Source organism: Scyliorhinus torazame, chromosome 25 (assembly GCF_047496885.1).
Source record: "Scyliorhinus torazame isolate Kashiwa2021f chromosome 25, sScyTor2.1, whole genome shotgun sequence".
Classification (NCBI taxonomy): Eukaryota; Metazoa; Chordata; class Chondrichthyes; order Carcharhiniformes; family Scyliorhinidae; genus Scyliorhinus; species Scyliorhinus torazame.
In genome coordinates this window covers 26178062-26199102 of record NC_092731.1, presented here as the reverse complement: position 1 = coordinate 26199102, position 21041 = coordinate 26178062, and the positions used below count along the sequence as shown (strand labels likewise).

At 60.9% G+C, this 21041-nt stretch overlaps 1 protein-coding gene across 5 annotated transcripts in view; it reads right to left on the bottom strand.

Annotated features, from left to right (window-relative positions):
- The window catches only part of LOC140402444 (sodium/calcium exchanger 3-like), a 532474-nt gene that overhangs the window by 214878 nt on the left and 296555 nt on the right, over positions 1-21041 (bottom strand). The gene's annotated exons all lie outside the window — the stretch shown is intronic.

Sequence of the window (21041 nt, the reverse complement as noted above, 5' to 3'; positions counted from 1 at the left end):
GAGCTAAAAATCCAGGTGTGCACGTCAGTGTCACACTGGGCGAGTGCTGCACTGTCAGAGGTGCGGCCTTTCAAGATGTTAGAAGTTCTGATGTCCAAAGTTGTGCGGGTTAGGTGGACTGACCACGCTAAAAGTGCCCCTTCGTGTCCAAGTGTTAGGTGGGGTTACAGGTGAGGGATTGGGCCTACGTAGGGTGCTCTTCAGGAGGGTCGGTGCAGATAGATGGGCCGAATGGACTCCTTTTGCACAGTAGGGAATCTATGATTCCAATCTGGGGTCCCCACTCTCTTCACTGGTGAGTTTGCGAGATCCCACATCATTGTTTTGAAGAAGGACCAGGAAGTTCGCATTGTCCGTGATGGAAAGTGAGGGTCAGAGGGTGAAGGTCAGAGAGCAAGGGGATGTTCAGTCAAGAGACAGAGAATGGGGGTTGAGTGTGAGAGGGAAAAGAGTGAGGGGATAGAGAGTGAGGGGACAGAGAGTGAGGGGACAGAGAGTGAGGGGACAGAGAGTGAGGGGACAGACAGTGAGGGGACAGAGAGTGAGGGGGCAGAGAGTGAGGGAGCAGAGAGTGAGGGCGCAGAAAGTGAGGGCGCAGAGAGTGAGGGGGCAGAGAGTGAGGGGGCAGAGAGTGAGGGCGCAGAGAGTGAGGGGGCAGAGAGTGAGGGGGCAGAGAGTGAGGGGGCAGAGAGTGAGGGGGCAGAGAGTGAGGGCGCCGAGAGTGAGGACGCAGAGAGTGAGGGGGCAGAGAGTGAGGGGATAGAGAGCGAGGGAGCAGAGAGTGAGGGGTCAGAGAGTGAGGGCGCAGGGAGTGAGGGAGCAGAGAGTGAGGGGTCAGAGAGTGAGGGGGTAGAGAGTGAGGGCGCAGAGAGTGAGGGGGCAGAGAGTGAGGGACAGAGAGTGAGGGGACAGAGAGTGAGGGGACAGAGAGTGAGGGGGCAGAGAGTGAGGGCGCAGAGAGTGAGGGGGCAGAGAGTGAGGGGGCAGAGAGTGAGGGGGCAGAGAGTGAGGGGGCAGAGAGTGAGGGGACAGAGAGTGAGGGGACAGAGAGTGAGGGGACAGAGAGTGAGGGGCAGAGAGTGAGGGGACAGAGAGTGAGGGGACAGAGAGTGAGGGGGCAGAGAGTGAGGGGGCAGAGAGTGAGGGGACAGAGAGTGAGGGGACAGAGAGTGAGGGGGCAGAGAGCGAGGGGGCAGAGAGCGAGGGGACAGAGAGCGAGGGGACAGTGAGTGAGGGGATACAGAGAGTGAGGGAGCAGAGAGTGAGGGGACAGAGAGTGAGGGACAGAGAGTGAGGGGACAGAGAGTGAGGGGGACAGAGAGTGAGGGGGACAGAGAGTGAGGGGGACAGAGAGTGAGGGGACGGAGAGCGAGGGGACGGAGAGCGAGGGGACGGAGAGCGAGGGGATAGAGAGCGAGGGGAGAGAGAGTGAGGGGGCAGAGAGCGAGGGGACAGAGAGCGAGGGGACAGAGAGTGAGGGGACAGAGTGAGGGGGCGGAGAGTGAGGGGGCAGAGAGTGAGGGGGAAGAGAGTGATGGGGCAGGGAGTGAGGGGGCAGAGAGTGAGGGGACAGAGAGTGAGGGGATAGAGCGTGAGGGGAGAGAGAGTGAGGGGACAGAGAGTGAGGGGACAGAGAGTGAGGGGACAGAGAGTGAGGGGGCAGAGAACGAGGGGACAGAGAGCGAGGGGACAGAGAGCGAGGGGACAGAGAGCGAGGGGACAGAGAGCGAGGGGGCAGAGAGTGAAGGGGCAGAGAGTGAGGGGGCAGAGAGTGAGGGGATACAGAGAGTGAGGGGACAGAGCGTGAGGGGATAGAGAGTGAGGGGATAGAGAGTGAGGGGACAGAGAGCGAGGGGTAGAGAGTGAGGGGGACAGAGAGCGAGGGGGACCGAGAGCGAGGGGACCGAGAGCGAGGGGACAGAGAGTGAGGGGACAGAGAGTGAGGGGACAGAGAGTGAGGGGACAGTGAGTGAGGGGGACAGTGAGTGAGGGGACAGAGAGTGAGGGGATAGAGAGTGAGGGGACAGAGCGTGAGGGGATAGAGAGTGAGGGGATAGAGAGTGAGGGGACAGAGAGCGAGGGGTAGAGAGTGACGGGGCAGAGAGTGAGGGGGCAGAGAGTGAGGGGATACAGAGAGTGAGGGGACAGAGCGTGAGGGGATAGAGAGTGAGGGGATAGAGAGTGAGGGGACAGAGAGCGAGGGGTAGAGAGTGAGGGGGACAGAGAGCGAGGGGGACCGAGAGCGAGGGGACCGAGAGCGAGGGGACAGAGAGCGAGGGGACAGAGAGTGAGGGGACAGAGAGTGAGGGGACAGAGAGTGAGGGGACAGTGAGTGAGGGGGACAGTGAGTGAGGGGACAGAGAGTGAGGGGATAGAGAGTGAGGGGACAGTGAGTGAGGGGACAGAGAGTGAGGGGACAGAGAGTGAGGGGACAGAGAGTGAGGGGGACAGAGAGTGAGGGGGACAGAGAGTGAGGGGGACAGTGAGTGAGGGGGACAGAGAGCGAGGGGGACCGAGAGCGAGGGGACCGAGAGCGAGGGGACAGAGAGTGAGGGGGACAGAGAGTGAGGGGACAGAGAGTGAGGGGACAGTGAGTGAGGGGGACAGTGAGTGAGGGGACAGAGAGTGAGGGGACAGAGAGTGAGGGGACAGTGAGTGAGGGGACAGTGAGTGAGGGGACAGAGAGTGAGGGGACAGTGAGTGAGGGGGACAGAGAGTGAGGGGACAGAGAGTGAGGGGACAGTGAGTGAGGGGGACAGAGAGCGAGGGGACAGTGAGGGAGGGGACAGAGAGCGAGGGGACAGAGAGTGAGGGGGACAGAGAGTGAGGGGGACAGAGAGTGAGGGGACAGAGAGTGAGGGGACAGAGAGTGAGGGGGACAGAGAGTGAGGGGGACAGAGAGCGAGGGGACAGAGAGCGAGGGGACAGAGAGCGAGGGGACAGTGAGCGAGGGGACAGAGAGCGAGGGGACAGAGAGCGAGGGGACAGAGAGCGAGGGGACAGAGAGCGAGGGGACAGAGAGCGAGGGGACAGAGAGCGAGGGGACAGAGAGCGAGGGGACAGAGAGCGAGGGGACAGAGAGCGAGGGGACAGAGAGCGAGGGGACAGAGAGCGAGGGGACAGAGAGCGAGGGGACAGAGAGCGAGGGGACAGAGAGCGAGGGGACAGAGAGCGAGGGGACAGAGAGCGAGGGGACAGTGAGCGAGGGGACAGAGAGCGAGGGGACAGAGAGCGAGGGGACAGAGAGCGAGGGGACAGAGAGCGAGGGGACAGAGAGCGAGGGGACAGAGAGCGAGGGGACAGAGAGCGAGGGGACAGAGAGCGAGGGGACAGAGAGCGAGGGGACAGAGAGCGAGGGGACAGAGAGCGAGGGGACAGTGAGCGAGGGGACAGTGAGCGAGGGGACAGAGAGCGAGGGGACAGAGAGCGAGGGGACAGAGAGCGAGGGGACAGAGAGCGAGGGGACACAGAGCGAGGGGACACAGAGCGAGGGGACACAGAGCGAGGGGGACAGAGAGTGAGGGGACAGAGAGTGAGGGGGACAGAGAGTGAGGGGACAGAGAGTGAGGGGACAGAGAGTGAGGGGACAGTGAGTGAGGGGACAGTGAGTGAGGGGACAGAGAGTGAGGGGACAGAGAGTGAGGGGACAGAGAGTGAGGGGACAGTGAGTGAGGGGATAGAGAGTGAGGGGGACAGAGAGTGAGGGGGACAGAGAGTGAGGGGACAGTGAGTGAGGGGACAGAGAGTGAGGGGGACAGAGAGTGAGGGGACAGTGAGTGAGGGGACAGAGAGTGAGGGGACAGTGAGTGAGGGGACAGAGAGTGAGGGGACAGTGAGTGAGGGGACAGAGAGTGAGGGGACAGAGAGTGAGGGGACAGAGAGTGAGGGGACAGAGAGTGAGGGGACAGAGAGTGAGGGGACAGAGAGTGAGGGGACAGAGAGTGAGGGGACAGTGAGTGAGGGGATAGAGAGTGAGGGGGACAGAGAGTGAGGGGGACAGAGAGTGAGGGGACAGAGAGTGAGGGGACAGAGAGTGAGGGGGACAGAGAGTGAGGGGGACAGAGAGTGAGGGGACAGTGAGTGAGGGGACAGAGAGTGAGGGGACAGAGAGTGAGGGGACAGAGAGTGAGGGGACAGTGAGTGAGGGGATAGAGAGTGAGGGGGACAGAGAGTGAGGGGGACAGAGAGTGAGGGGACAGAGAGTGAGGGGACAGAGAGTGAGGGGACAGAGAGTGAGGGGACAGAGAGTGAGGGGGACAGAGAGTGAGGGGGACAGAGAGTGAGGGGGACAGAGAGTGAGGGGACAGTGAGTGAGGGGACAGAGAGTGAGGGGACAGAGAGTGAGGGGACAGAGAGTGAGGGGACAGTGAGTGAGGGGACAGTGAGTGAGGGGACAGAGAGTGAGGGGACAGTGAGTGAGGGGACAGTGAGTGAGGGGACAGAGAGTGAGGGGACAGTGAGTGAGGGGATAGAGAGTGAGGGGACAGTGAGTGAGGGGGATAGAGAGTGAGGGGACAGAGAGTGAGGGGACAGAGAGTGAGGGGACAGTGAGTGAGGGGACAGAGAGTGAGGGGACAGTGAGTGAGGGGACAGAGAGTGAGGGGACAGAGAGTGAGGGGACAGTGAGTGAGGGGACAGAGAGTGAGGGGACAGAGAGTGAGGGGACAGTGAGTGAGGGGACAGAGAGTGAGGGGACAGAGAGTGAGGGGACAGTGAGTGAGGGGACAGTGAGTGAGGGGACAGTGAGTGAGGGGACAGTGAGTGAGGGGACAGTGAGTGAGGGGACAGTGAGTGAGGGGACAGTGAGTGAGGGGACAGAGAGTGAGGGGACAGTGAGTGAGGGGACAGAGAGTGAGGGGACAGTGAGTGAGGGGACAGAGAGTGAGGGGACAGTGAGTGAGGGGACAGTGAGTGAGGGGACAGAGAGTGAGGGGACAGAGAGTGAGGGGGACAGTGAGTGAGGGGACAGTGAGTGAGGGGACAGAGAGTGAGGGGGACAGTGAGTGAGGGGACAGAGAGTGAGGGGACAGAGAGTGAGGGGACAGAGAGTGAGGGGACAGAGAGTGAGGGGACAGAGAGTGAGGGGACAGTGAGTGAGGGGACAGAGAGTGAGGGGACAGTGAGTGAGGGGACAGTGAGTGAGGGGACAGAGAGTGAGGGGACAGTGAGTGAGGGGACAGTGAGTGAGGGGACAGAGAGTGAGGGGACAGTGAGTGAGGGGACAGTGAGTGAGGGGACAGTGAGTGAGGGGGACAGAGAGTGAGGGGACAGTGAGTGAGGGGACAGAGAGTGAGGGGACAGTGAGTGAGGGGACAGACAGTGAGGGGACAGTGAGTGAGGGGACAGTGAGTGAGGGGACAGTGAGTGAGGGGACAGAGAGTGAGGGGACAGAGAGTGAGGGGACAGTGAGTGAGGGGACAGAGAGTGAGGGGACAGAGAGTGAGGGGACAGTGAGTGAGGGGACAGTGAGTGAGGGGACAGTGAGTGAGGGGATAGAGAGCGAGGGGACAGAGAGAGAGGGGACAGTGAGTGAGGGGATAGAGAGTGAGGGGACAGTGAGTGAGGGGGACAGAGAGTGAGGGGACAGTGAGTGAGGGGATAAAGAGTGAGGGGACAGTGAGTGAGGGGATAGAGAGTGAGGGGACAGTGAGTGAGGGGACAGAGAGTGAGGGGACAGTGAGTGAGGGGGACAGAGAGTGAGGGGACAGAGAGCGAGGGGACAGTGAGTGAGGGGACAGAGAGTGAGGGGATAGAGAGTGAGGGGACAGTGAGTGAGGGGGACAGAGAGTGAGGGGACAGAGAGTGAGGGGATAGAGAGTGAGGGGACAGTGAGTGAGGGGACAGTGAGTGAGGGGACAGTGAGTGAGGGGATAGAGAGTGAGGGGACAGAGAGCGAGGGGACAGAGAGTGAGGGGGACAGAGAGTGAGGGGACAGTGAGTGAGGGGATAGAGAGTGAGGGGACAGAGAGTGAGGGGATAGAGAGTGAGGGACAGAGAGTGAGGGGACAGAGAGTGAGGGGACAGTGAGTGAGGGGATAGAGAGTGAGGGGACAGAGAGTGAGGGGATAGAGAGTGAGGGGACAGTGAGTGAGGGGACAGTGAGTGAGGGGATAGAGAGTGAGGGGACAGTGAGTGAGGGGACAGTGAGTGAGGGGACAGAGAGTGAGGGGACAGTGAGTGAGGGGACAGAGAGTGAGGGGACAGTGAGTGAGGGGACAGAGAGTGAGGGGGACAGAGAGTGAGGGGACAGAGAGTGAGGGGGACAGAGAGTGAGGGGACAGTGAGTGAGGGGACAGTGAGTGAGGGGACAGAGAGTGAGGGGGACAGAGAGTGAGGGGGACAGAGAGTGAGGGGACAGAGAGTGAGGGGGACAGAGAGTGAGGGGACAGTGAGTGAGGGGATAGAGAGTGAGGGGACAGAGAGTGAGGGGGACAGTGAGTGAGGGGACAGTGAGTGAGGGGGACAGTGAGTGAGGGGACAGAGAGTGAGGGGACAGTGAGTGAGGGGACAGTGAGTGAGGGGGACAGTGAGTGAGGGGACAGAGAGTGAGGGGACAGTGAGTGAGGGGACAGTGAGTGAGGGGACAGTGAGTGAGGGGGACAGTGAGTGAGGGGACAGAGAGTGAGGGGACAGTGAGTGAGGGGACAGAGAGTGAGGGGGACAGTGAGTGAGGGGGACAGTGAGTGAGGGGACAGAGAGTGAGGGGACAGAGAGTGAGGGGGACAGAGAGTGAGGGGACAGTGAGTGAGGGGACAGAGAGTGAGGGGACAGTGAGTGAGGGGACAGAGAGTGAGGGGGACAGTGAGTGAGGGGGACAGTGAGTGAGGGGACAGAGAGTGAGGGGACAGTGAGTGAGGGGACAGAGAGTGAGGGGGCAGTGAGTGAGGGGACAGAGAGCGAGGGGACAGAGAGTGAGGGGACAGTGAGTGAGGGGACAGAGAGCGAGGGGGCAGTGAGTGAGGGGACAGTGAGTGAGGGGACAGAGAGTGAGGGGACAGTGAGTGAGGGGACAGAGAGCGAGGGGACAGAGAGTGAGGGACAGTGAGTGAGGGGACAGAGAGTGAGGGGGACAGTGAGTGAGGGGACAGAGAGTGAGGGGACAGTGAGTGAGGGGACAGAGAGTGAGGGGGACAGAGAGTGAGGGGACAGAGAGTGAGGGGACAGTGAGTGAGGGGACAGTGAGTGAGGGGACAGAGAGTGAGGGGGACAGAGAGTGAGGGGACAGTGAGTGAGGGGACAGTGAGTGAGGGGGACAGTGAGTGAGGGGGACAGTGAGTGAGGGGGACAGTGAGTGAGGGGACAGAGAGAGAGGGGACAGTGAGTGAGGGGACAGAGAGTGAGGGGGACAGTGAGTGAGGGGACAGAGAGTGAGGGGACAGTGAGTGAGGGGACAGAGAGTGAGGGGGACAGAGAGTGAGGGGACAGAGAGTGAGGGGACAGTGAGTGAGGGGGACAGTGAGTGAGGGGACAGAGAGTGAGGGGACAGTGAGTGAGGGGACAGAGAGTGAGGGGACAGTGAGTGAGGGGACAGAGAGTGAGGGGACAGAGAGTGAGGGGGACAGTGAGTGAGGGGACAGAGAGTGAGGGGACAGTGAGTGAGGGGACAGAGAGTGAGGGGACAGTGAGTGAGGGGACAGAGAGTGAGGGGGACAGAGAGTGAGGGGACAGAGAGTGAGGGGGACAGTGAGTGAGGGGACAGAGAGTGAGGGGACAGTGAGTGAGGGGACAGAGAGTGAGGGGGACAGAGAGTGAGGGGACAGTGAGTGAGGGGACAGAGAGTGAGGGGGACAGAGAGTGAGGGGACAGTGAGTGAGGGGACAGTGAGTGAGGGGACAGTGAGTGAGGGGGACAGTGAGTGAGGGGACAGAGAGTGAGGGGGACAGTGAGTGAGGGGACAGAGAGTGAGGGGACAGTGAGTGAGGGGACAGAGAGTGAGGGGACAGAGAGTGAGGGGGACAGAGAGTGAGGGGACAGTGAGTGAGGGGACAGTGAGTGAGGGGGACAGTGAGTGAGGGGGACAGTGAGTGAGGGGACAGAGAGTGAGGGGGACAGAGAGTGAGGGGACAGAGAGTGAGGGGACAGAGAGTGAGGGGACAGTGAGTGAGGGGACAGAGAGTGAGGGGGACAGAGAGTGAGGGGACAGTGAGTGAGGGGACAGTGAGTGAGGGGACAGTGAGTGAGGGGACAGAGAGTGAGGGGACAGTGAGTGAGGGGACAGAGAGTGAGGGGACAGTGAGTGAGGGGACAGAGAGTGAGGGGACAGAGAGTGAGGGGACAGTGAGTGAGGGGACAGTGAGTGAGGGGACAGAGAGTGAGGGGACAGTGAGTGAGGGGACAGAGAGTGAGGGGACAGTGAGTGAGGGGACAGTGAGTGAGGGGACAGTGAGTGAGGGGACAGAGAGTGAGGGGACAGAGAGTGAGGGGACAGAGAGTGAGGGGACAGTGAGTGAGGGGACAGAGAGTGAGGGGACAGAGAGTGAGGGGACAGTGAGTGAGGGGACAGTGAGTGAGGGGACAGTGAGTGAGGGGGACAGTGAGTGAGGGGACAGAGAGTGAGGGACAGTGAGTGAGGGGACAGAGAGTGAGGGGGACAGTGAGTGAGGGGACAGTGAGTGAGGGGACAGTGAGTGAGGGGACAGAGAGTGAGGGGACAGAGAGTGAGGGGACAGTGAGTGAGGGGACAGAGAGTGAGGGGACAGAGAGTGAGGGGACAGTGAGTGAGGGGACAGTGAGTGAGGGGACAGAGAGTGAGGGGACAGTGAGTGAGGGGGACAGTGAGTGAGGGGACAGTGAGTGAGGGGACAGTGAGTGAGGGGACAGTGAGTGAGGGGACAGAGAGTGAGGGGACAGTGAGTGAGGGGGACAGTGAGTGAGGGGACAGAGAGTGAGGGGACAGAGAGTGAGGGGACAGTGAGTGAGGGGACAGTGAGTGAGGGGACAGTGAGTGAGGGGGACAGTGAGTGAGGGGGATAGAGAGTGAGGGGACAGTGAGTGAGGGGGACAGAGAGTGAGGGGACAGAGAGTGAGGGGGACAGAGAGTGAGGGGACAGTGAGTGAGGGGACAGAGAGTGAGGGGGACAGAGAGTGAGGGGACAGTGAGTGAGGGGATAGAGAGTGAGGGGACAGTGAGTGAGGGGGACAGAGAGTGAGGGGACAGAGAGTGAGGGGGACAGAGAGTGAGGGGACAGTGAGTGAGGGGACAGAGAGTGAGGGGACAGAGAGTGAGGGGACAGAGAGTGAGGGGGACAGTGAGTGAGGGGACAGAGAGTGAGGGGACAGTGAGTGAGGGGACAGAGAGTGAGGGGGACAGAGAGTGAGGGGACAGTGAGTGAGGGGACAGAGAGTGAGGGGACAGAGAGTGAGGGGACAGAGAGTGAGGGGGACAGAGAGTGAGGGGACAGTGAGTGAGGGGACAGAGAGTGAGGGGACAGAGAGTGAGGGGACAGTGAGTGAGGGACAGTGAGTGAGGGGACAGTGAGTGAGGGGACAGAGAGTGAGGGGACAGAGAGTGAGGGGACAGTGAGTGAGGGGACAGTGAGTGAGGGGACAGTGAGTGAGGGGACAGAGAGTGAGGGGACAGAGAGTGAGGGACAGTGAGTGAGGGGACAGAGAGTGAGGGGGACAGTGAGTGAGGGGACAGTGAGTGAGGGGACAGTGAGTGAGGGGGACAGTGAGTGAGGGGACAGTGAGTGAGGGGACAGTGAGTGAGGGGGACAGTGAGTGAGGGGACAGTGAGTGAGGGGACAGTGAGTGAGGGGGACAGTGAGTGAGGGGACAGTGAGTGAGGGGACAGAGAGTGAGGGGACAGTGAGTGAGGGGACAGTGAGTGAGGGGGACAGTGAGTGAGGGGACAGTGAGTGAGGGGACAGTGAGTGAGGGGGACAGTGAGTGAGGGGGACAGTGAGTGAGGGGGACAGTGAGTGAGGGGACAGAGAGTGAGGGACAGTGAGTGAGGGGACAGTGAGTGAGGGGGACAGTGAGTGAGGGGGACAGTGAGTGAGGGGACAGAGAGTGAGGGGGACAGTGAGTGAGGGGACAGTGAGTGAGGGGACAGAGAGTGAGGGGACAGAGAGTGAGGGGACAGTGAGTGAGGGGACAGTGAGTGAGGGGACAGTGAGTGAGGGGACAGAGAGTGAGGGGGACAGTGAGTGAGGGGACAGAGAGTGAGGGGACAGTGAGTGAGGGGACAGAGAGTGAGGGGGACAGAGAGTGAGGGGACAGTGAGTGAGGGGACAGTGAGTGAGGGGGACAGTGAGTGAGGGGGACAGTGAGTGAGGGGGACAGTGAGTGAGGGGACAGAGAGTGAGGGACAGTGAGTGAGGGGACAGAGAGTGAGGGGGACAGTGAGTGAGGGGACAGAGAGTGAGGGGACAGTGAGTGAGGGGACAGAGAGTGAGGGGACAGAGAGTGAGGGGACAGAGAGTGAGGGGACAGAGAGTGAGGGGACAGTGAGTGAGGGGGACAGTGAGTGAGGGGGACAGTGAGTGAGGGGGACAGTGAGTGAGGGGACAGAGAGTGAGGGGACAGAGAGTGAGGGGACAGAGAGTGAGGGGACAGAGAGGACAGTGAGTGAGGGGACAGAGAGTGAGGGGACAGTGAGTGAGGGGACAGAGAGTGAGGGGACAGAGAGTGAGGGGACAGTGAGTGAGGGGACAGAGAGTGAGGGGACAGAGAGTGAGGGGGACAGAGAGTGAGGGGGACAGAGAGTGAGGGGGACAGTGAGTGAGGGGACAGAGAGTGAGGGGGACAGAGAGTGAGGGGACAGAGAGTGAGGGGACAGTGAGTGAGGGGACAGTGAGTGAGGGGACAGTGAGTGAGGGGACAGTGAGTGAGGGGACAGAGAGTGAGGGGACAGTGAGTGAGGGGACAGTGAGCGAGGGGACAGAGAGTGAGGGGACAGTGAGTGAGGGGACAGAGAGTGAGGGGGACAGTGAGTGAGGGGACAGAGAGTGAGGGGACAGTGAGTGAGGGGACAGTGAGTGAGGGGACAGTGAGTGAGGGGACAGTGAGTGAGGGGACAGTGAGTGAGGGGACAGTGAGTGAGGGGACAGTGAGTGAGGGGACAGAGAGTGAGGGGACAGAGAGTGAGGGGACAGTGAGTGAGGGGACAGAGAGTGAGGGGACAGTGAGTGAGGGGACAGTGAGTGAGGGGACAGTGAGTGAGGGGACAGTGAGTGAGGGGACAGAGAGTGAGGGGACAGAGAGTGAGGGGACAGAGAGTGAGGGGACAGTGAGTGAGGGGACAGTGAGTGAGGGGACAGTGAGTGAGGGGACAGTGAGTGAGGGGACAGTGAGTGAGGGGACAGAGAGTGAGGGGACAGCGAGTGAGGGGACAGAGAGTGAGGGGACAGAGAGTGAGGGGGACAGAGAGTGAGGGGACAGTGAGTGAGGGGACAGAGAGTGAGGGGACAGAGAGTGAGGGGACAGAGAGTGAGGGGGACAGAGAGTGAGGGGATAGAGAGTGAGGGGACAGAGAGTGAGGGGGACAGAGAGTGAGGGGACAGTGAGTGAGGGGACAGAGAGTGAGGGGACAGAGAGTGAGGGGACAGTGAGTGAGGGGACAGAGAGTGAGGGGACAGAGAGTGAGGGGGACAGAGAGTGAGGGGACAGAGAGTGAGGGGACAGTGAGTGAGGGGGACAGAGAGTGAGGGGACAGAGAGTGAGGGGACAGAGAGTGAGGGGACAGTGAGTGAGGGGGACAGAGAGTGAGGGGACAGAGAGTGAGGGGACAGAGAGTGAGGGGGACAGAGAGTGAGGGGACAGAGAGTGAGGGGGACAGTGAGTGAGGGGACAGTGAGTGAGGGGACAGTGAGTGAGGGGACAGAGAGTGAGGGGGACAGTGAGTGAGGGGACAGTGAGTGAGGGGACAGTGAGTGAGGGGACAGTGAGTGAGGGGACAGTGAGTGAGGGGACAGAGAGTGAGGGGGACAGTGAGTGAGGGGACAGTGAGTGAGGGGACAGTGAGTGAGGGGACAGTGAGTGAGGGGACAGAGAGTGAGGGGACAGAGAGTGAGGGGACAGTGAGTGAGGGGACAGAGAGTGAGGGGACAGAGAGTGAGGGGGACAGAGAGTGAGGGGACAGAGAGTGAGGGGACAGAGAGTGAGGGGACAGTGAGTGAGGGGGCAGAGAGTGAGGGGACAGAGAGTGAGGGGACAGAGAGCGAGGGGACAGAGAGCGAGGGGACAGAGAGCGAGGGGACAGTGAGTGAGGGGACAGTGAGTGAGGGGACAGAGAGTGAGGGGACAGAGAACGAGGGGACAGAGAGCGAGGGGACAGTGAGCGAGGGGACAGTGAGCGAGGGGACAGTGAGCGAGGGGACAGTGAGTGAGGGGACAGTGAGTGAGGGGACAGTGAGTGAGGGGACAGAGAGTGAGGGGACAGAGAGCGAGGGGACAGAGAGCGAGGGGACAGAGAGCGAGGGGACAGAGAGCGAGGGGACAGAGAGTGAGGGGACAGAGAGTGAGGGGACAGAGAGTGAGGGGACAGAGAGCGAGGGGACAGAGAGCGAGGGGACAGTGAGTGAGGGGACAGTGAGTGAGGGGACAGAGAGTGAGGGGACAGAGAGTGAGGGGACAGAGAGCGAGGGGACAGTGAGCGAGGGGACAGTGAGCGAGGGGACAGTGAGTGAGGGGACAGTGAGTGAGGGGACAGTGAGTGAGGGGACAGAGAGTGAGGGGACAGAGAGTGAGGGGACAGAGAGCGAGGGGACAGAGAGCGAGGGGACAGAGAGCGAGGGGACAGTGAGCGAGGGGACAGAGAGTGAGGGGACAGAGAGCGAGGGGACAGTGAGTGAGGGGACAGTGAGTGAGGGGACAGTGAGTGAGGGGACAGAGAGTGAGGGGACAGTGAGTGAGGGGACAGAGAGCGAGGGGACAGAGAGCGAGGGGACAGAGAGCGAGGGGACAGTGAGTGAGGGGACAGAGAGTGAGGGGACAGAGAGCGAGGGGACAGTGAGCGAGGGGACAGTGAGCGAGGGGACAGTGAGTGAGGGGACAGAGAGTGAGGGGACAGTGAGTGAGGGGACAGTGAGTGAGGGGACAGAGAGTGAGGGGACAGTGAGTGAGGGGACAGAGAGTGAGGGGACAGAGAGTGAGGGGACAGAGAGCGAGGGGACAGAGAGCGAGGGGACAGTGAGTGAGGGGACAGAGAGTGAGGGGACAGAGAGTGAGGGGACAGAGAGCGAGGGGACAGAGAGCGAGGGGACAGTGAGCGAGGGGACAGTGAGCGAGGGGACAGTGAGCGAGGGGACAGTGAGCGAGGGGACAGTGAGTGAGGGGACAGAGAGTGAGGGGACAGAGAGTGAGGGGACAGAGAGCGAGGGGACAGAGAGCGAGGGGACAGAGAGCGAGGGGACAGTGAGCGAGGGGACAGTGAGTGAGGGGACAGTGAGTGAGGGGACAGAGAGTGAGGGGACAGAGAGTGAGGGGACAGAGAGTGAGGGGACAGAGAGCGAGGGGACAGTGAGCGAGGGGACAGAGAGCGAGGGAACAGAGAGCGAGGGGACAGAGAGCGAGGGGACAGTGAGCGAGGGGACAGTGAGTGAGGGGACAGAGAGTGAGGGGACAGAGAGTGAGGGGACAGTGAGTGAGGGGACAGTGAGTGAGGGGACAGTGAGTGAGGGGACAGAGAGTGAGGGGACAGAGAGTGAGGGGACAGAGAGTGAGGGGACAGAGAGCGAGGGGACAGTGAGTGAGGGGACAGAGAGCGAGGGGACAGAGAGCGAGGGGACAGAGAGCGAGGGGACAGTGAGTGAGGGGGCAGAGAGTGAGGGGACAGAGAGTGAGGTGACAGAGAGTGAGGGGACAGAGAGTGAGGGGACAGAGAGTGAGGGGACAGAGAGCGAGGGGACAGAGAGCGAGGGGACAGTGAGTGAGGGGACAGTGAGGGGACAGAGAGTGAGGGGACAGAGAGCGAGGGGACAGTGAGTGAGGGGACAGAGAGTGAGGGGACAGTGAGTGAGGGGGACAGTGAGTGAGAGTGAGGGGACAGAGAGTGAGGGGACAGAGAGTGAGGGGACAGTGAGTGAGGGGACAGTGAGTGAGGGGACAGAGAGTGAGGGGACAGAGAGTGAGGGGGGCAGAGAGTGAGGGGACAGAGAGTGAGGGGGGCAGAGAGTGAGGGGACAGAGAGTGAGGGGGGCAGAGAGTGAGGGGACAGAGAGTGAGGGGGGCAGAGAGTGAGGGGACAGAGAGTGAGGGGACAGTGAGTGAGGGGACAGAGAGTGAGGGGACAGAGAGTGAGGGGACAGTGAGTGAGGGGACAGAGAGTGAGGGGACAGAGAGTGAGGGGACAGTGAGTGAGGGGACAGTGAGTGAGGGGACAGTGAGTGAGGGACAGAGAGTGAGGGGACAGTGAGTGAGGGGACAGAGAGTGAGGGGGGCAGAGAGTGAGGGGACAGAGAGTGAGGGGGGCAGAGAGTGAGGGGACAGAGAGTGAGGGGACAGTGAGTGAGGGGACAGAGAGTGAGGGGACAGTGAGTGAGGGGACAGTGAGGGGACAGAGAGTGAGGGGACAGTGAGTGAGGGGACAGAGAGTGAGGGGACAGTGAGTGAGGGGACAGTGAGTGAGGGGACAGTGAGTGAGGGGACAGAGAGTGAGGGGACAGTGAGTGAGGGGACAGTGAGTGAGGGGACAGTGAGTGAGGGGACAGAGAGTGAGGGGACAGAGAGTGAGGGGACAGTGAGTGAGGGGACAGTGAGTGAGGGGACAGTGAGTGAGGGGACAGTGAGTGAGGGGACAGAGAGTGAGGGGACAGTGAGTGAGGGGACAGAGAGTGAGGGGACAGTGAGTGAGGGGACAGTGAGTGAGGGGACAGAGAGTGAGGGGACAGTGAGTGAGGGGACAGTGAGTGAGGGGACAGTGAGTGAGGGACAGAGAGTGAGGGGACAGAGAGTGAGGGGACAGTGAGTGAGGGGACAGTGAGTGAGGGACAGTGAGTGAGGGGACAGTGAGTGAGGGGACAGAGAGCGAGGGGACAGTGAGTGAGGGGACAGTGAGTGAGGGGACAGAGAGTGAGGGGACAGAGAGTGAGGGGACAGAGAGTGAGGGGACAGAGAGTGAGGGGACAGTGAGTGAGGGGACAGTGAGTGAGGGGACAGTGAGCGAGGGGACAGAGAGCGAGGGGGACAGTGAGTGAGGGGACAGAGAGCGAGGGGACAGTGAGCGAGGGGACAGAGAGTGAGGGGACAGTGAGTGAGGGGACAGAGAGTGAGGGGACAGTGAGCGAGGGGACAGTGAGCGAGGGGACAGAGAGTGAGGGGACAGTGAGTGAGGGGACAGTGAGCGAGGGGACAGAGAGCGAGGGGACAGTGAGTGAGGGACAGAGAGTGAGGGGACAGTGAGTGAGGGGACAGAGAGCGAGGGGACAGTGAGTGAGGGACAGAGAGTGAGGGGACAGAGAGTGAGGGGACAGAGAGTGAGGGGACAGTGAGTGAGGGACAGAGAGTGAGGGGACAGAGAGTGAGGGACAGAGAGTGAGGGGACAGAGAGTGAGGGGACAGAGAGTGAGGGGACAGAGAGCGAGGGGACAGTGAGTGAGGGACAGAGAGCGAGGGGACAGTGAGTGAGGGGCAGAGAGCGAGGGGACAGTGAGTGAGGGACAGTGAGTGAGGGGACAGTGAGTGAGGGACAGAGAGTGAGGGGACAGAGAGTGAGGGGACAGTGAGTGAGGGGACAGAGAGTGAGGGGACAGTGAGTGAGGGGACAGAGAGCGAGGGACAGAGAGTGAGGGGACAGTGAGTGAGGGACAGAGAGTGAGGGGACAGAGAGTGAGGGGACAGTGAGTGAGGGGACAGAGAGTGAGGGGACAGAGAGTGAGGGGACAGTGAGTGAGGGACAGTGAGTGAGGGACAGAGAGTGAGGGGACAGAGAGTGAGGGGATAGAGAGCGAGGGGATAGAGAGCGAGGGACAGAGAGTGAGGGGACAGTGAGTGAGGGACAGAGAGTGAGGGGACAGAGAGTGAGGGGACAGTGAGTGAGGGGACAGAGAGTGAGTGGACAGTGAGTGAGGGACAGAGAGTGAGGGGACAGTGAGTGAGGGACAGAGAGTGAGGGGACAGTGAGTGAGGGGACAGTGAGTGAGGGGACAGTGAGTGAGGGGACAGAGAGTGAGGGGACAGTGAGTGAGGGGACAGAGAGCGAGGGGACAGAGAGCGAGGGGACAGTGAGTGAGGGGACAGTGAGTGAGGGGACAGAGAGTGAGGGGACAGAGAGTGAGGGGACAGTGAGTGAGGGGACAGAGAGTGAGGGGACAGTGAGTGAGGGGACAGAGAGTGAGGGGATAGAGAGTGAGGGGACAGAGAGTGAGGGGACAGTGAGTGAGGGGACAGTGAGTGAGGGGACAGAGAGTGAGGGGACAGAGAGTGAGGGGACAGAGAGTGAGGGGACAGAGAGTGAGGGGACAGAGAGTGAGGGGACAGAGAGTGAGGGGACAGTGAGTGAGGGGACAGAGAGTGAGGGGACAGTGAGTGAGGGGACAGAGAGTGAGGGGACAGTGAGTGAGGGGACAGTGAGTGAGGGACAGTGAGTGAGGGGACAGAGAGTGAGGGGACAGTGAGTGAGGGGACAGAGAGTGAGGGGACAGAGAGTGAGGGGACAGAGAGTGAGGGGACAGAGAGTGAGGGGACAGTGAGTGAGGGGACAGAGAGTGAGGGGACAGAGAGTGAGGGGACAGAGAGTGAGGGGACAGAGAGTGAGGGGACAGAGAGTGAGGGGACAGAGAGTGAGGGGACAGAGAGTGAGGGGGATAGAGAGTGAGGGGACAGAGAGTGAGGGGACAGAGAGTGAGGGGACAGAGAGTGAGGGGACAGAGAGTGAGGGGACAGAGAGTGAGGGGACAGAGAGTGAGGGGACAGTGAGTGAGGGGACAGAGAGTGAGGGGACAGAGAGTGAGGGGACAGAGAGTGAGGGGACAGTGAGTGAGGGGACAGTGAGTGAGGGACAGTGAGTGAGGGGACAGTGAGTGAGGGGACAGAGAGTGAGGGGACAGAGAGTGAGGGGACAGAGAGTGAGGGGACAGTGAGTGAGGGGACAGTGAGTGAGGGGACAGAGAGTGAGGGGACAGAGAGTGAGGGGACAGAGAGTGAGGGGACAGAGAGTGAGGGGACAGAGAGTGAGGGGACAGTGAGTGAGGGGACAGAGAGTGAGGGGACAGAGAGTGAGGGGACAGTGAGTGAGGGGACAGTGAGTGAGGGGGACAGTGAGTGAGGGGACAGTGAGTGAGGTGACAGAGAGTGAGGGGACAGAGAGTGAGGGGACAGTGAGTGAGGGGACAGTGAGTGAGGGGACAGTGAGTGAGGGGACAGTGAGTGAGGGGACAGACAGTGAGGGGACAGTGAGTGAGGGGACAGAGAGTGAGGGGACAGTGAGTGAGGGGACAGAGAGTGAGGGGACAGAGAGTGAGGGGACAGTGAGTGAGGGGACAGTGAGTGAGGGGGACAGTGAGTGAGGGGGACAGAGAGTGAGGGGACAGTGAGTGAGGGGACAGTGGGTGAGGGGACAGTGAGTGAGGGACAGTGAGTGAGGGGACAGTGAGTGAGGGGACAGTGAGTGAGGGGACAGTGAGTGAGGGGGACAGAGAGTGAGGGGACAGAGAGTGAGGGGACAGAGAGTGAGGGACAGTGAGTGAGGGACAGTGAGTGAGGGGACAGTGAGTGAGGGGACAGTGAGTGAGGGGACAGTGAGTGAGGGGGACAGAGAGTGAGGGGACAGAGAGTGAGGGGACAGAGAGTGAGGGGACAGTGAGTGAGGTGACAGAGAGTGAGGGGACAGTGAGTGAGGGGACAGTGAGTGAGGGGACAGTGAGTGAGGGGACAGACAGTGAGGGGACAGTGAGTGAGGGGACAGAGAGTGAGGGGACAGAGAGTGAGGGGACAGAGAGTGAGGGGACAGAGAGTGAGGGGACAGTGAGTGAGGGACAGTGAGTGAGGGGACAGTGAGTGAGGGGACAGTGAGTGAGGGGACAGTGAGTGAGGGGACAGAGAGTGAGGGGACAGAGAGTGAGGGGACAGAGAGTGAGGGGGACAGAGAGTGAGGGGACAGTGAGTGAGGGGACAGACAGTGAGGGGGACAGAGAGTGAGGGGACAGTGAGTGAGGGGACAGACAGTGAGGGGGACAGAGAGTGAGGGGGACAGAGAGTGAGGGGACAGTGAGTGAGGGGACAGTGAGTGAGGGACAGTGAGTGAGGGGACAGTGAGTGAGGGGACAGAGAGTGAGGGGACAGTGAGTGAGGGGACAGTGAGTGAGGGGACAGTGAGTGAGGGGACAGAGAGTGAGGGGACAGTGAGTGAGGGGGACAGAGAGTGAGGGGACAGAGAGTGAGGGGACAGTGAGTGAGGGGGACAGAGAGTGAGGGGACAGTGAGTGAGGGGACAGACAGTGAGGGGGACAGAGAGTGAGGGGGACAGAGAGTGAGGGGACAGTGAGTGAGGGGGACAGTGAGTGAGGGACAGTGAGTGAGGGGACAGTGAGTGAGGGACAGTGAGTGAGGGGACAGAGAGTGAGGGGACAGAGAGTGAGGGGACAGTGAGTGAGGGGGACAGAGAGTGAGGGGACAGTGAGTGAGGGGACAGACAGTGAGGGGGACAGAGAGTGAGGGGGACAGAGAGTGAGGGGACAGTGAGTGAGGGGACAGTGAGTGAGGGACAGTGAGTGAGGGGACAGTGAGTGAGGGGACAGACAGTGAGGGGACAGACAGTGAGGGGGACAGAGAGTGAGGGGGACAGAGAGTGAGGGGACAGTGAGTGAGGGACAGTGAGTGAGGGGACAGTGAGTGAGGGGGACAGAGAGTGAGGGGACAGTGAGTGAGGGGACAGTGAGTGAGGGGACAGTGAGTGAGGGGACAGTGAGTGAGGGGACAGACAGTGAGGGGGACAGAGAGTGAGGGGGACAGAGAGTGAGGGGACAGTGAGTGAGGGGACAGACAGTGAGGGGGACAGAGAGTGAGGGGACAGTGAGTGAGGGGACAGTGAGTGAGGGACAGTGAGTGAGGGGACAGTGAGTGAGGGGGACAGAGAGTGAGGGGACAGTGAGTGAGGGGACAGTGAGTGAGGGGACAGTGAGTGAGGGGGACAGAGAGTGAGGGGACAGACAGTGAGGGGGACAGAGAGTGAGGGGACAGACAGTGAGGGGGACAGAGAGTGAGGGGGACAGAGAGTGAGGGGACAGTGAGTGAGGGGACAGTGAGTGAGGGGACAGAGAGCGAGGGGACAGAGAGTGAGGGGACAGACAGTGAGGGGACAGTGAGTGAGGGGACAGTGAGTGAGGGGACAGACAGTGAGGGGGACAGAGAGTGAGGGGACAGTGAGTGAGGGGACAGTGAGTGAGGGACAGTGAGTGAGGGGACAGAGAGTGAGGGGGACAGAGAGTGAGAGGACAGAGAGTGAGGGGACAGAGAGTGAGGGGACAGAGAGTGAGGGGACAGAGAGTGAGGGGACAGAGAGTGAGGGGACAGTGAGTGAGGGGACAGACAGTGAGGGGGACAGACGGTGAGGGGACAGAGAGTGAGGGGACAGACAGTGAGGGGACAGTGAGTGAGGGGACAGTGAGTGAGGGGACAGACAGTGAGGGGGACAGAGAGTGAGGGGACAGAGAGTGAGGCGACAGTGAGTGAGGGGACAGACAGTGAGGGGACAGAGAGTGAGGGGACAGTGAGTGAGGGACAGTGAGTGAGGGGACAGAGAGCGAGGGGACAGTGAGCGAGGGGACAGAGAGTGAGGGGACAGAGAGTGAGGGGACAGAGAGTGAGGGGACAGAGAGTGAGGGGACAGTGAGTGAGGGGACAGTGAGTGACGGGACAGTGAGTGAGGGGACAGTGAGTGAGGGGACAGAGAGTGAGGGGACAGAGAGTGAGGGGACAGAGAGTGAGGGGACAGAGAGTGAGGGGACAGTGAGTGAGGGGACAGAGAGTGAGGGGACAGTGAGTGAGGGGACAGAGAGTGAGGGGGACAGTGAGTGAGGGGACAGAGAGTGAGGGGACAGTGAGTGAGGGGACAGAGAGTGAGGGGACAGAGAGTGAGGGGACAGAGAGTGAGGGGACAGTGAGTGAGGGGACAGAGAGTGAGGGGACAGAGAGTGAGGGGATAGAGAGTGAGGGGACAGTGAGTGAGGGGACAGTGAGTGAGGGGACAGTGAGTGAGGGGACAGACAGTGAGGGGGACAGACAGTGAGGGGACAGACAGTGAGGGGACAGAGAGTGAGGGGACAGTGAGTGAGGGGACAGTGAGTGAGGGGACAGTGAGTGAGGGGACAGAGAGTGAGGGACAGTGAGTGAGGGGACAGACAGTGAGGGGGACAGACAGTGAGGGGACAGACAGTGAGGGGACAGACAGTGAGGGGACAGAGAGTGAGAGGGACAGAGAGTGAGGGGACAGAGAGTGAGGGGACAGAGAGTGAGGGGACAGTGAGTGAGGGGACAGTGAGTGAGGGGACAGTGAGTGAGGGGACAGACAGTGAGGGGGACAGACAGTGAGGGGACAGAGAGTGAGAGGGACAGAGAGTGAGAGGGACAGAGAGTGAGGGGACAGAGAGTGAGGGGACAGACAGTGAGGGGACAGTGAGTGAGGGGACAGTGAGTGAGGGGACAGTGAGTGAGGGGACAGAGAGTGAGGGGACAGAGAGTGAGGGGACAGAGAGTGAGGGGACAGAGAGTGAGGGGACAGTGAGTGAGGGGACAGTGAGTGAGGGGACAGAGAGTGAGGGGACAGAGAGTGAGGGGACAGTGAGTGAGGGGACAGAGAGTGAGGGGACAGAGAGTGAGGGGACAGAGAGTGAGGGGACAGAGAGTGAGGGACAGTGAGTGAGGGGACAGACAGTGAGGGGGACAGACAGTGAGGGGACAGAGAGTGAGGGGACAGTGAGTGAGGGGACAGAGAGTGAGGGGACAGAGAGTGAGGGGACAGAGAGTGAGGGGACAGAGAGTGAGGGACAGAGAGTGAGGGGACAGAGAGTGAGGGGGACAGAGAGTGAGGGACAGAGAGTGAGGGGACAGTGAGTGAGGGGACAGAGAGTGAGGGGACAGAGAGTGAGGGGACAGAGAGTGAG